Source organism: Xenopus tropicalis, chromosome 4 (assembly GCF_000004195.4).
Source record: "Xenopus tropicalis strain Nigerian chromosome 4, UCB_Xtro_10.0, whole genome shotgun sequence".
Taxonomy (NCBI): domain Eukaryota; kingdom Metazoa; phylum Chordata; class Amphibia; order Anura; family Pipidae; genus Xenopus; species Xenopus tropicalis.
In genome coordinates this window covers 66,057,527-66,073,599 of record NC_030680.2, presented here as the reverse complement: position 1 = coordinate 66,073,599, position 16,073 = coordinate 66,057,527, and positions in this window count along the sequence as shown.

The window sequence follows — 16,073 nt, the reverse complement described above, 5'->3', positions numbered from 1 at the left end:
ATTTATCAACATTGGAGACAACCTTTACCTGTGATGTTGCCTATAGCAACTAATCAGATCTTTGCTTTTGTTTTATGTTTCTTTTACATTCAGTACAGCAGAGTGAGTACAAACTGAAAACACAAGGCTGTATTAATTAATGAATCCCCTTGTAGTGAAAAATCATGTAAAGATCCACACATGAGCTCTTGTGTGAGAGCCCTTGATGAGTTTGCCGCCATATGCATCTGACCTGCCCCCCAGTGTATCATACAAATCCTGTATAGATGTGCAACAAGCCATTCACCAAACAGACACTAGTTTGCATCTGCGTCAGTCAGTTGTGCACAAGTTGAGGTGCATGCTACTTAGCAGGCCCCCACAATGATGCTTCCTCTACATTGCATTGTAGCTAAAAATATGGTGTTTAAGAAATGTTTTACTTGTTGTGAATTTAAACCATTTTTAAATACTTAGCTATGAAGCCAATGCTGCCATCTGTTTAGAAGTGTCAGAATCAATTTATATTTAAGCTTAGTGACTGGATAGCTGAGAAACTAAATGCAGACAAGAAAGCATCAAATATTATGAAAAACAAAAAACACCCGGGGGCAAGTATGCAAACTAAAATGGAATATTCTTATTTTGTCATTCTTTTTTTTATCTTCATGCTTCATTCTACAAGTACGAGAATTATACTTGGATTTATTTTAGTTGTTCTATACATGGGAGTATCTATAACAAGAAGGATGCATCTTGGTCAGTCAGTGGATCTGTATGAAGTGTACCTATATCTAAGTCACTCGTGTTGCTATTAATTGAGGATATAAATTAAATATAGAACTTGAGTAGAAATGGACCCTTATTTAATCTTTTGGAAAGTAAAAACATTTGGTTGTTGTTGTTCAAACCCCATTTTATTAATTATTCTATTAAAATATTCCGATTTTTAAAAAGGGATTTCAGGAAACGTCCCTGCATAAAGAGTATTGGTGAACACCAGCATTGTTGAAGCTCATCAACTGTAGAGTTTAGCCCCTATCCCCAGTAATACCATGCCCATTTGTACAGTTTATTTTATTTCTTTTTGGATATGTCATACTGACATACTGAATGTTTTTTTAAAGCAATGTTTGTTTGGCGCTTTGGAGTTCCATTGTGCACTAAGTACTTCTGAATTGTACAAATACTCCAAAATTTCAGAATTCAAATAAACCACTATAACAGCAAGAACCAAAATAGCAGAACAAAGGATCAAAAGTCAGAAAAAAATTCTTTTAAAGTCGAGAAAATGCAGTTAGAGCCAAGAATAATAGCAGTGTTTGTATACCAAAATAGCCTACCATAACAAGTCCCTCTCCTACAGCTCTGAAGGCAAGAAACACAACAGCTTATGGATCAAGGCATGGAGAATCAGTGATCAAACTAAAAGGGCCAAAGCTTTATCAAGTAAAGAAAAGTCTCTGCAAACTCCAGTCATTTGACCATATTTTCAAACTCCTGCCGACTATTCTACAGTTCACAAAGTTCTAGTCATAAGACTCACTGGCCTATTGAAGTAGATCCAGGAGATGAACTGAGTCTGTTTGGCCAATGACCACATGCTGAAGAGATGCTGACACGTTTTTAAAAACTATGGGGATATCATCCCCAAGATCAATATTCCATATAAGCTATGCAAACAATTCTTCCAATGAATGATATGTTTTCCATTGGTTTTACTAGCACAGGTGCATATTAAGCATAGGGATAGAAACTAAAGAGTAATTTGAATGTCTCCTCCCATGATTCCTAAAATGAATCTTAAAGCCTCCTGTTTTTGGTTGTGCACATCACAATGAATAAAAATAGTGCACATTTTTTTTTTGTTGTGCAGAGAATTCATCTTTCGTTTCACCATAGGTGAAACCCGGCAGTCCCCCACAAATCCATGCCTGGCGAAAATTTCACTCATTGCTATTTTCCATAAATATATACTGTAGAGAGAAGAGTGAGTGTGGTCAAAAACACCCGATAGATTGATAAACTTGCCACTTGGTAGTTTGACAATCTGATTTTTAGTTAATACAGGGCATATCATGCATGCACAGAAATTCAGCCAAGCAATTAAAGGCAGAACATTATATGATGAATGAAATAATAATCTAACAATTTATACTAACTAAAAATTAAAATGAATGAAAATTATGAAATTAAAAATCAAATCAACAGAAGATACTTCTATCTTACCTGAACTTTTGCAAATAGCTCTCAATGGGATTTGCATTAGGACATACATACTATACAGTATATTCTGTATAATGCGAGGTGGTCCCTAAGCCCATGTAAGTGGCAGCAGCACAGCGAATGTGCTGGGAATCAGTAGAAAAGAAGACAGGAAGCTACTAGAGGCATATTCATGGGCACAGATCTTCAGTCATTAAGGGCTTTGTTGCCCTTGTGCAATTAAGAAATTAGAACTCAACATCACATGAAAGTACCAGACTGAACTGACATTTTAGGCTAATGCCAGACGAGGCGTAGGGTGGATATTTTCAGCAAACGGAAAAGCGCTTGCTGAAAATTCCAACCTACACCTCCTACATGTGCCTGCACCCGAATGAATGAGATACGCTTGGGTGCAGGCATATGTAGTCAATATACACATGAAAACGCAAGACTTTGCATTCTCTCATGTTTTCATGCAGATATCGGCTACATGTGCCTGCACCCAAGTGTATCTCATTCATTCAGGTGCAGGCACATGTAGGAAGGTGTAGGGTGGAATTTTCAGCAAGCGCTTTTCCGTTTGCCGAAAATATCCGCCCTACAGCTCGTGTGGCATTAGCCTTAATATGTAGAAGTAGAAAACACTGGTCAATAATGATCAGTTTGGGAGTCATAAGCGTAAAACATGTGCAGCAGATGGAAGATGCCTATGTGTGTATGGAAACAACTAGTTCCCTTTGATTAAATAATGTTAACTCCTGTGGGTGGAGAATAGTAACATTATTAGTCTGAATTTTGCTGAAGGCCTTGGCTGCCAGGAGTTAATAGCCTGCTATAGAGAAATCTGATTGTGGGTTGGTATGATAAACATTGCTTTTCTCTTAAATGGAATCCTCAGAGGGCCGTAATGCAAGAGGACATTCAGAGCATGACTCAGCTGAGGGAAACAAGCCAGCTTTCTGTGTAAGACTGGAAGGGGATATAGTTGAAGTTAATATCACACCAGAATTTTCCCATGGACATTTAGGGCAGACATTTTTCTGGCATCACTGCTGCTTCAAAATAAATTACCCTGTTTAATGACAGCACAAAAACTGTTTAACATAAGTCACTACTACAACATAAAATGTTCAAATCCGTGTTACAAAATTTGTTATGCAACGGCACTTGTTGGCCATTTCCATATCCTGGTGTTCCTGTGTCAGCAAAGCCACTGAATATAATAGGGATCTAATAAGATATCTTGTTTCAGTCCCCTGTTAACACTATTATATGAATATCACAAACAAGCTGACTAGCGCTTTACTCTTACAATGCAGTAAAAAATATTGCTGCAGAACAACACAATGTACTTGCACTTTTTTAAGTAACGTTTCACGACAATTGCCACCCTCTGCCAAAAGGTGCAAAAATACAGTATATTACATCTAAATATTACATTAAAGGTGATGTGGCATGAAAGAGGTTCATTTATCAACATCCAATGTAACTTCAAACCATTTTTGTGAATTGTTTATATGTACATGTTAACTGTTCTGTCTTTTGTACCCCTCTATTCTGCAAAACACTGTGTAAATTGATGGCACTAAATAAATAATAATAATAATATGGGTGAATTTGCCCAGTGTTGATAAATGAGCCCCATGTGGTTTAGACCTAACTTGGACACTACTACTAGTCCCTTATTCAACTAACATCAGAATCCTGTTGGAACTAATATGATTATTTGTTACTATGCTGTATCTGCTTTTTTGTGAGTGAATACTAAGATTAGTTTGGTTAATTACAGGAATATTTCTGGTAGGCCAAACATTCCTATTAACAACTGTTTGATAACTAAAAATATATCCAGTGGTTTTTTTATTAAATAGAAAAGGTTGTTACACAAAGACATTGTCAAGTTATAGCATCTTTGGTTATACAGTAAATGAGAGAAGTTGCAATCATAATAATAATTATAATAGTGCATTTAAGAAGAAAGGGAGTTTACCAATACTTTTTTTGAGGATAGAGCTCCCATAAGAAGCTTAATGTGATTAAATTAAATACATTATGGTACAAATACAAATAAATACATTATATGGTTTCAGGTATTTTGGGATGGAGAATGGAAGGTGCTGTACATAACAAAATGATTATAGGGATGGAATAATTAAAAAATGAGCAACAATGAACAATGGAAAGAGAAATGGAGAAAATCTGGAAGCATAACATCTGGAGGAGTCATTAGTAATAACATTAATAACTATACAAGGCATTATTAAGTTTCAATTCAATTTTTCTAACTTTAGCAAGGCTTACTTGTTGAGGAAACAGTTTATTACAAGATTTAACTTGAGAAACAATAGCTAAAAAGTTTAAATGTTTAATGGGGTAAAGTGGGGTTTCTAAAAATTCTGATGTTTTGGGTGGGCAGGGGGCAAATGTAGGAACAAATGTAGGGCAGTATTGGCCTTTAGTTTTACTCAGACAGGTGCAGGAAAATCGATGAGAGCAAATATTTGATAGTAGAAAGATCAGCTTGTACACATGTTTGCTCTCAGCACAAGTACAGTACCCTGTATGATAAGAAGAGAAGAGAGATAAAGAGATGCGTCACTGTCTGCTACTGCTGCTACAGGTCAGGACTCCCAAGCTGGGAAGCACAAAAGTAGTGTGAAATATATTATGTGGCAGTTGAGAGGCTTGGGAAAGTTGCCCTACATTTGGTCTCAGCCCCCAGATGAAGTCATGTTTTTGTTTTGTTCAGTTTAAATATTTAAGAAATACACTAATGAACTCAGCATGGGAGCATTCTGTTTGGTTTGTAGAGAGGTGCGGCCACACTGCCTGCCCTGCAGAACACTGGCTATTGGCCTTGGCTGATATATATTATAAAGTATGAGCAACCAGATCATGTGATATCTGCTCAGAAATTGTTACTCTAACAATACAATTTGACTGGTCTAGCTGCAGTTACAAGGGAACAGTATCGGACTGGCCCACCAGGATACCAGGAAAACTCCCGGTGGGCCCAGGTGTCAGTGCGGCCTACTGCTCCTGACCATTTGGCCTGTTTCATGGTCATTCCCTATTTCTGAATGGGAACAAAGGAGAAATAGATGGAAAAATAGATGTTAGCATATAAATAAAAGAGACTAGGAAAATAAAGAGGTTGGGTGGGGAAAGGAGGAAAAATAGTTTGGAGAGTGGGCCTATGGTCTAAGGTTTTCTGGTGGGCCCCTGGGGTCCCAGTCCGACACTGCAAGGGAACATCACCAGCTTACATAAATAATGTCACATTTTGTTAGATTCATGTCATTTACTTACTCTAGGCTGGTGAGAAGCTAAACTTAGGGGTCATTGTAATTATCAAACAGAAAATGAGATTGGCCTCTTATATAAGATGATACTACAGGACTAATTATTAAATTATGATGCTAATTTCACTGGTTTTTTAGGTGCCATGTAGTAATTATCTGTATTAATTAATAATCAGCCAGTCATAAGCAAAGCCATAAAGGTGACTTAGCGCCTTCAGTTTTGACCCAGACAACCTTTCCAAAAACTGGGCTGTCCAGGTCAAAACTGGACAGGTGGCAACCCTGCTAATAACATATATCACCAAATTCACCAACCAACTGATTGACAGAGGTAGACTCAATAAGATGGTACAATCAGAGACATCCCCTTAAAGAATAAGTAATTTTTTTTAAATCCCTAAAATGACATTTGAGCAGGAAGCAGGAAGCATACGCAGTAGACAGTTCTTTTAAAGGAGGAGGAAGGCTCAGTATACTTATGGGGTAGAGCTTCACACTAGATAAGGAAGTGAGTGGTTTCTGCTGCATATTTCATCTTCTATCTTAGAAAGGACATCAGACTCAATGCAGGGAGAGAGGTATGTCATTGTGGGGGTTGTTTAGAGTTGTTTTAAAGAATTTAAAATAAAAAGGCTTTCTTATTCTTTAATGGTAGCTTGCTATGAGTCAACAGTTAAGGTAGCTGTGCTTTACAAATCCCAGATATTCAAGGAAAACCCCAGTACGAGCATACTGATTGATGATTTAACTTCAGATTGAGCTAATTCAACTGAAATGGAAGCTTAATATGACTGCCCAGGATCACAGCATACAGTCCAAGAAGAACCTGACCGCCATATTATGATTGCTAGATGATGGTGTGGGGGTGTTTTTTTTAGGATAAATGATATAAGCATAAGGAGTTTTAAACATTGGGGAAAGGTTTTAGTTGAATTCTAGTTTGCAAAAATAAAATCAGAATACATGACCTTTTTTAGGCTTTTTTTGACTGTAGTTTTGTGCAAAAGAAGAAAATTGTTAGCTTCTTTTTTAAATGCAATAGTGCTGTAGGCTGTAGCCAAATGGAAAGAAATCCTTGTTTTTTCAGTATTGCTTTCTATTTGTTGCTTTTTTATTTTTTAAAAAACATTTGCATTGTATGTATCACACAATACAGTATTAATCACAGGAGTAGCATAGAGTTAGAATGTGATTCTACAAGTCAGGCAAACACTTAGGGGCTGATTTACTAAGACACAAATTTGAATCCGAATTGGAAAAATTCCGATTGGAAAACGAACATTTTGCGACTTTTTCGTATTTTTTGCGATTTTTTTCGGCGTCTTTACGACTTTTCCGAAATTATCGCGACTTTTTCGTTACCAATACAATTTGCGCGAAAAAACGCGAGTTTTTCGTAGCCATTACGACTTGCACGAAAAAACGCGAGTTTTTCGTAGCCATTCCTAAAGTTGCGCAAAATCTGGCGATTTTTTCATAGCGTTAAAACTTGTGCGAAAAGTCGCGCCTTTTTCGTAGCGTTAAAACTTAAAAGGCGCGACATTTCGCTCAAGTTTTAACTCTACGAAAAAATCGTGACTTTTCGCGCAAGTTTTAACGCTACGAAAAAATCGCCAACTTTCGGAATGGCTACGAAAAACTCGCGTTTTTTCGCAAAAATCGTATTGGTAACGAAAAAGTCGCGATAATTTCCGAAAAAATCGCAAAATACCGATCATTAAGAAAAAAACGCAATCGGACGCATTCGGCCCGTTCATGGGTTAGTAAATGTGCCCCTTCCGAATCACGAATGGGAAAAAATCGTATTGGAAACGAAAATTTCGTAAGATCGCAAATATCACGAAAATGCTTACAAAAAAATCGTATTAGTCACGATAATATCGTATTGGCGATCCGAAAGTCACGAAATTTTCGTACCAAACAATTGTAAACAGCGGTAAAACCTTTCCGATTTTTCCGTGCAAACGTCCGAAAAAGTAGTGCGCCGTACGAAAAAGTCGTGCGGACGCCCGAAAAAATCGGCGAAAATACGCTCGGAGCGTTCGCATGAACGCTCGTGCGTTCGTGCTTTTGTAAATGTGCCCCTTAGTGAGATGCCAATAAAGACAACTTTGGGCTCACTTCCCTAGAGGATAACTGGCACCACTCAGTAGTAATCCCCACCTTAGGGAGCATTTGGTGCACATCTGTGTGTGAGGCACTGATCTCTGGCTGACACACCACACTTTTAATAATACAAGAACAGTACACACCAATGTTTTTGCAAACAAACTTGTTAGCTGAGCCAAAAATATATTGATGCATTATGTTACCTAGGCAGCTGTTACAAAGAAATGGCCACTGTAAGACTACACATATTTCTTTTGGCTGTCTACTAGTCAATTCCATTTTGGTTTCTATGCGTGCTGAAAAATACAAGTAAAAAAAACCAGAGAAATTCCAGGAGTTTCGCTGATACTGAGAGTTGGCACTTCCTCACTAATCCCTGCACCAGCCAGGAACCTTTCAGCATCTTGTCCCTGCATCAGACAATATAACATTGGCACGGCTGCATACTCATTAGGGAAAAAAATCTACAAGGATATGCCTTTTGGTTTCCACCCACTTATGTAGGTGTACAAAATAATATTTCATTCTCCTGTCCCAAAACTTGTCAGATCTATGCAAAAAAAAAAATGACACTATTCCAAAATTTTGATTTATTTCAGAAGATGCTAGTATTACAGTATAATAAATCTATCAGCAATATAAATCAAACTCCCAACAGACATGCAGTTTTTAAATATTGTTCAAGTTCTCTTCAGCTCCACCCAAGTTCTGAATTCCTTTCCCAGTCACCATGTCCCAGTACCTCAATGGAAGCAGAATCCAAACTCATCAGATTAAAAATAAACCTTGCACGGACTAAAATCCTGGCCAACTAATATACAGCAAACAGTTTACACCAATAACCAATTTTATTTCTGCATAAAAAGAGTATAATTATATGATGTAATTGTATAATATGCTACTGTATTTAATTAAAATTACACATGAAAGCTGGTTTCCTGTTTAATTTCCTAGAATTCTGTTATATATATTCTTTAGAAAGAGAGCGATGCTAGAAGTAGTTTCTAGGCAATGAAACTGACAATTGCACATGCCTGTAAAAGCACTGTATTTGATGTTGGTACAGGGCCCAGCAAACATTTTAGTTCATGATGGCCACAAGCTAGTTGGTATAGTTCAATAAAACCTTCAGATAACACTAATCTATCTTCATGTTACTACAAATACTATGGAATGGTAACTTGTATTTAAGATGATTAAAACATTACATTTCTTTATTTATATATATGACCATGGATGACTCATTCAACCAGCTTGGACACTGGGTGTTTCTTGATGGTGGTTCACTGATAAGGAACCTTGAATCCAAAACGTTGGATTCTTTTAAATAAAATTTTGAGAAACTTTAAGGGTGCGCTGGCCACTAAATATTTATTGCTTTATATATATAAATGAATAAAGTACCCACTTGTGTAAAATATAACAAAATTAAAGGTCACACGACCATATAAAACCACAAGGCTGACGACCAAGTTCTTTAATAAAGGTCATGGAACTCCAAGGTGATTTCTAATATCACCATATTTTACAACAGTGGGTGCTTTATTTATTATCATACACGAGTTTAAGTGAGTCATGTGGCAGTAATTACATCACTGATCACTGATAATAACTGATAACATCACCAAGCACCATTTACATATAATTTACAGGATATTCATGGTTCTTGTACAGAGGTGGGCCAAGCCAACCTCACCCTCCTCCCCCTCCCCCCTTTGTGTGTGCATGTGCATTGATGCCATTCAGGGAAGGGATACTGCGTAACTTGAGCAAAGACAAGTGGCGACAGAGACAAGGGAATGCAGACTAGGGGGTGGCAGAAAAGGTACTTGCCTGGCACCCCCCATTATTGCACCCTAGGCAGGTGCCCTTCTGCCTACCCCTTGTTCTGGCCAAGTCAAGATGGTGGGTTCCCAGTACTGCGCTTGTAGAAAGTCAGTCCCCCCTGGCAGAGTTGTTGGCAAAATACTGGTAATGGTTTCTAAAAAAATCACTCATAGGTCCAGTTTGTGTCTAGCTGTATTAATTCTGTTATGAATGAACACAATCAAATACTTTGTATGGAAATTGACATATTTTTAACCTTGATTTTTTTTATGGAAGAAGGTCAGGGTTCATATGTAAGTAACAATTCATAGGTTTAGTTATATCTAATGTAACTATTCATAGGAGTGAATTATTTGGGTGACAAATACCACAACTTTTATTCAAATACTCAAGGACCTTACTTGGCTTCCTCAACACAAGTCCCACACAGCCTGCAGTGCCCCCAAACATCATTAACCTGCCCACAGTGCCTTTAACCTTCACCAAATAATTAACATATCCCCAAACTCATCAGCCTATAGTGTTCACAAAGCCAAATTTAATCAGCTCTCAATCTTCAATGAGTCTCAACAAGACTATCATATACTGTAGCTTACAGTGCCCCCACATGAATCAGATTACTTTCAGCAAACTCAGAGTGCATCAGTGCAGCTTACATCGAAAATTTAGCCAATAATATCTCCTATCGTGCCTCCATATGGTATGAATATATATTATCAGCTTTTCTCAGCCAACTGATAGTAGAACAATGAAAACAAACATCTGACTGATTACCTTTAGTTATTGCCCGGGTACAAATTTGCCCAGTGTTTATAAGTGGCCCCCAGTGTCCCTTAAGCAAATACCATTGCCCTTTACTTCAGAATACTTATGACTTTGTCTATTCATGTATCCACTAACACTGCAAAAAACAGAAAGGGAAGACTCAATATTATATACATCTTCTGGGCAGCAGGCTTGGAAAAAATGCACAAATTCAGGTAAGGTAGAGTTGGCACCAGCATACACACCAAGACAGGTGGGGAAAGGTTTCAGTCAAAACCTTTCTATAGTGTGCTCTCATGGCATGACACATGCTATATTATGGGAGAAAAATGGGAGAAAAATGGTAGATATTTAAAGGGAAGTTTACAGTGAAAACATATTGTTTTTAGACAGAATGCCACAATAACATTTTTTAATACCATTTCCTTCAATATATGTTTTTCTCAAATTTAGTTCTAAAACTACATTCATTTTTATGTCCTCTCCTCATTGTCACTTCCGATGTGTGAAAAATGAGTTATGCCAGTTTGGTTCCCTGAGTTCCCCTAGAGACAAGCACTGTGTTCAAATGAACTTTTTCTAGAACATTCAATTCCTGCTTTCCTGCTTTCCTGCTTCCCTTGATTAAAATTAGAATACATTTTAGAAAACCTGTTAAGAACAGAAAAGAATTGATGAGTCGTTTTTCAGAGCTGTGGACTCAATGCACCCTGTATTTATTTGCTGCCAGACAGCAGGCAGTAAGCACAGTGCCTTAGCATCATGTACCTGCTGGGGATCCCTATCTTGTGAGTCTTAATGACAAGCAGCTAGGGGATGAACACATTCCCCCCTGACCCACCCCTTATGAATACAGCTCTGTATAAGCAGGGAGTGCTGTATTCATTAAAGAGATCTTCATATTCAATGGATATGGATTTCAAAGAGCAAAGTGTGGGGTGGTTTGCACCTGCTTTTTTAACACTGCATAAGCACATCACAATGAAGATGAGCCCTAATAATTCTGTGGCAGTGAACTTCTGTTCAACAATATCAGGGCCCCTAAACCGTGGGGTAAGGAGTATCCTGGGCATTCTAGGGGAGTGTTAAGCCTAAGGGACCGATTATAGTGTGGGGTTCAGGTATTACAAAGTAAAATAATTGAGTAAGTTACTTAACTTCATCATTATCTATTTATATAGCACTAGCAAATTACACAGCGCTTTACATTGATTTATGACAAACAGGTATCTTAAAATAATAATTTAACAAACAAGGGTATACAGAGGAAGAATAGCATAGGAGGGCCGTATTCACAAGAGCTTACAATCTAAAGGATTGCTTTAGATTTCCCACAATCATGCCAGATCATAAAACAATATTCCACATACCATAACAAGCAATTAAAGTAAGAAAACACAAGCAAGTTAAAATACAGACAACTTTTTTTTAACTCATATCCCCCGAACCTTGCATCGGAATAAATCAGCCCCTCTGTCTGCTAGTAAATATGGCCTTGCAGCCCAAAAACATTTTTTAGCCAATGTGTGCGTGCATGTGTGTCATTAATTTTCTAAATAAAAGCACAGTTTTAAAAGTTTTTCAAAAATGTTTACCTTATCTAAATAACTGTGTTTGAAACATACCATATAATATTTTAAAATCTTTTAATGATATCTTTTCCCATAATGAAACATGTCTCTGTGAGGTTAAACATTGCCAGATGCGCAGTAAGCAAAATAACACAATACATATCTTTATATCACAATCTACATCATTCAGTAAATTTCTGTTGCTTGGGGAGCATGCTGAAATGAATTAGCGAGGCCAAGGATATTGTTTGATATGGTTACAAAAAATACAGACCCACTGCAGAGCAGCTTTAGGGAACTGATAGACCAAGGGCATAGATCCCAACAATGTCCCCCAAATGTACACTTATTTGCCAATAAATGTGTAACAGTACTGGCCCATTAATAGGAAAGGCGGGTGTAGCAGATTTTTTGCTTTTTTTTTAAGTCAGTTTTGTTGCTTACATCTCTTAAAATGGTTTTTCAGTCTGGTGCTTACCTAGGCACCCAACTGCTCCTACACTACACTTGGTGAAAGTGATGTCATTGCACATAGAGCTGTGTATGACATCACCTGTGTGCCCGTGACATCACATCCGCCCCTGGGCTGGCCAGGTACCCGACTTCGGCCACCAGATTTCATAGGAAAGGATCCGGTGGCAGTGAAAAGGTTTGTTTTTTTTTCACAAAAAAATGTATTAACCATAAAGGCATCCAAGGGCCCCCCCTAAAGCTGCCGCCTTAGGCACAGGCCCTCACGTGCTTATATGGTAAATATGGCCCTGAGTAGGAGGTCGGTGCTTGATTTAATTCCAAGCAGGGTATTATCTGCACTTTTTCCTCCAGGTACTACCGTTACTTCCCACACTCCAAAAATGATGTGTAATCTCTTTAAAGTATTTGACAGCATTGTATAACGAATAATAATTACAGAGGTGCACTGTGTGTATATTTTATAGGAATCAGAATGGTGGCACTCCCTCAGCCTGTTACAATGTCTCTTTCATTTATTAAAGTGGCCGTGGTGCACTGCTTCAAATGTTTGTAATAACTTCCCAACATGCGTAGCTAAGTATTGGAATAAACATCAGAGTTCGTGCAAACACTAAACATAGCACATTTTTGCAGGTTATTTTTCCCTGGATTGCATTTTGCTTGCACACTCCAGAGCACAGTAAAATTTATGGGCACGTTTTAGTGTAGGGGTGCATTACAGATACTTCAGGTTATAGAGTAATGACCTGCTATGTTTTACTATTGGCCTACAACTGGATTTCATGTACAAACTCAAGGTTTCAATAAATAATTATTTGGCGTTTTTGTATGTTTGGCACAAACTGCCACAGTTTTCCGCATTAAAGAAAGTTCTGTTTTTAGCACCTTTTCAGCTAGTCTTCATCGTTTATTTTTTATAGTTTTGGAAATAGTTGCCTTCCTTTTCTGCCTCCTTCCAGCTTTCAAATAGGGGTCACTGTTCGTGGCAGCCAAAAAACTATTGCTCTGTGAGGCTACAATTTTACTGTTATTGTTAGTTTTTATCAAATTACTTTTCTATTCAGACACTCTTCTATTAATCCTTTACTCTGTCATTCAAATGTCTGTGTGGTTGCTAGGGTTAACTGAATCCTACCAACCAGATAGCTGGAATGTTGCTGAACAAAATATTTTTTAAAAACCACAAGAATAAGGGAATAAAATAGAAAAATGGGGACCAGTTTGAAATTAACCAAACCAGTTTCACAACACATTTAGGTATGTATGACATCTCAATGCAGCTGTGACAGACCATCTTGCAATATTACCTGAGCACACTTGTTTATTTTGTCTAAGCTTAAATTTGTTTTACAGCCAATGACACTTCATTTCAGGTGGAGCAGCCAATGTTTCGTCAGTTTTTGACTGACCAAATCTCGTCATTCAGCCTGCAGTTTAATTAGCCAGATAAATGCAAGGCCAGCAAGTGCATGGCCACCCTAAATCAGAGGTTCAGGCATCAAAATCTATGTAATGTTCTAATAGGTGATTATTTAATACAGAGACTTCAGTCAACAAATAACCCTCTTAGGGTAAATATACAGCCACTTAGAGGAGCTGCAAATGCAAACGGCCCACTTCTGTTGGGTAAAAATCGTGGCATGAATTATGAATGCATTAGCCGTATTCTGAGATAGTAACACAGAAATCACACCTAATAGTGGTTTGGCTCAGGGAAGCTTAATTCAACAATGATTCTAAACACTTGTTTGAATTTGTTAGCCAAACTCCAAATCCCTTCTAGCTATAAATAACATACTTTTGGAGCAAACCTACTTTAATGTTGTAAACAATGTTAATGCTTATGTTGCTATAGAAAACTTGCTTGAGGATTAGCATATGAAATATACTGTATGGAGTATGCTTTGAGAAAAAGAACACTTCTATCACCCTCATAGCCCCTGGTACTATTACAAGACACTAAATACTACAGAATTAGATGGATGGATTCTTATGCGAAGTTGCCTATCTGTACTACATTTGTGCTGAACTATGTCACTTTTTGTGTTTATTTTCTATGTACAAAAGCATTGCACACATTTTATCTACCCAGATTTCACACATAATGGGGATTCAAACATAGTCTGTGGATTATTTTGGCTTACCAAGCACTTCAAAAGACATCATTATTATTTATTATACTTTATTTATGTAGCACACAGTTAAGCATTACTTAATTTATCTAACTTCACTTTTGTTATTACACAACACATCAGGAACCAATAAACCTATCTGTATGTTTTTGGTTGGTGACAAGAAACCATCATAATGGCCTCTTCCATCATTTGTGGATGCAAAGCCCATGTGACGTGCAACTGTTTTGGGCTGGTGAAATTATTAGCAGTGTATATTATCCTGTGTTAAAAGTGTTCATATATATAAAAATTCTTGTCCACCAAGCATCAAATCTATTTCAGGGTCAGAAGTTGGGGTAGGCAGAAGAGGCACATGCCTAAGGTGCAAGAGGGCAATAGGCCTACCCCTAGTTTAGAGCATGGATGAAGATCAGATGCTGATGGTACAAGGAACATGCACAAAAAGCCAGTTAGGGGGGTCAGGTCCTGCCCCACACTCCCTCCTACACTTGTCACCTCACAAGGAGGGGGTTGATGGGCCCCAATTAAGGGCTGCTTGCCTTGGGTACACTTGCAACTTGGCCCAGCAATACTCCATATGGTGCTAATACTGCATATGCAGCTAAAATACACCCACATTTCAACAATTAAATTTGTATGTTTATAGATACATACATTGTAATATCTTACAGAATCTTACTTGATAGTACATGGTGCCATCAAAAGCATTTAGTCATGTTACAGGTAAAGAACATATTACTGGTTCTCCTTTTAACTGTAACACAAGAAGTTTTATTTACTCATTGACCTTTACTTCCACTGGGAACGACAGGTATGGGATCAGTTAACTGGAAACCCATTATCCAGAAAGCTCAGAATTACAGAAAGGATGTCTGCATAGACCCTATTTTAAACAAATATTTTAAAAGATATTTGCTTTTTCTCTGCAATAATAAAACAGTACCTTGTACTTGATACCGACTAAGATATAATTAATCCTTATTGGAGGCAAAACAATCCTATTGGGTATAATTCATATTTAAATAACTTTTTAGCAGACTTGATTACAGAAAGACCCTTTTATCTGGGAAACCCCAGGTCCTGAGCATGCTGGATAACAGGTCCATACCTGTATATGGGTTGCACGACCCACCTGTACAAATGGATTTTACAGAACACTTTGAGTCCCATTTTTTTTTACCCACTTTTTGTGACAGTTTGGCTTACTATGGGGGGGGGGATAATAATAATAATAACAACAATAATAATATTTTGCAATGTTATATTCTTATACTGTTAATATATAAAGTTCTTAAGTAAGCTAAATTATTCTTAAAGGATAGGATTGCTATTGTTATAAAAAATCCATTAATAGTAATGAGTGCTTAATAATTATTTTGGAGCAAATACTTTTTTTAAATCATTTTTAAAATACAAATGGTTTATTATGATTGTGCCTTCTGGACCTCAACCTAACCTAAGTTTTGCTAGTTGCCATTAATGCACTGCAGTTCACTGACTGATGAGCCAGTTAGAAATCAGCAGACACATCATGAGTTAGGTGGCTGCTTCTGCTAACAATATTAGTTAAGCAACTCACACATACATTGTTAAATACACAAACAATTAAAAAGAAGTAAACATTTTGTAACACCCACTATAGTTTTCTGTCATTGTTATTAGAGCAGATCCATGAAGAATTGTTAAGTGCACCTCATTTTTAG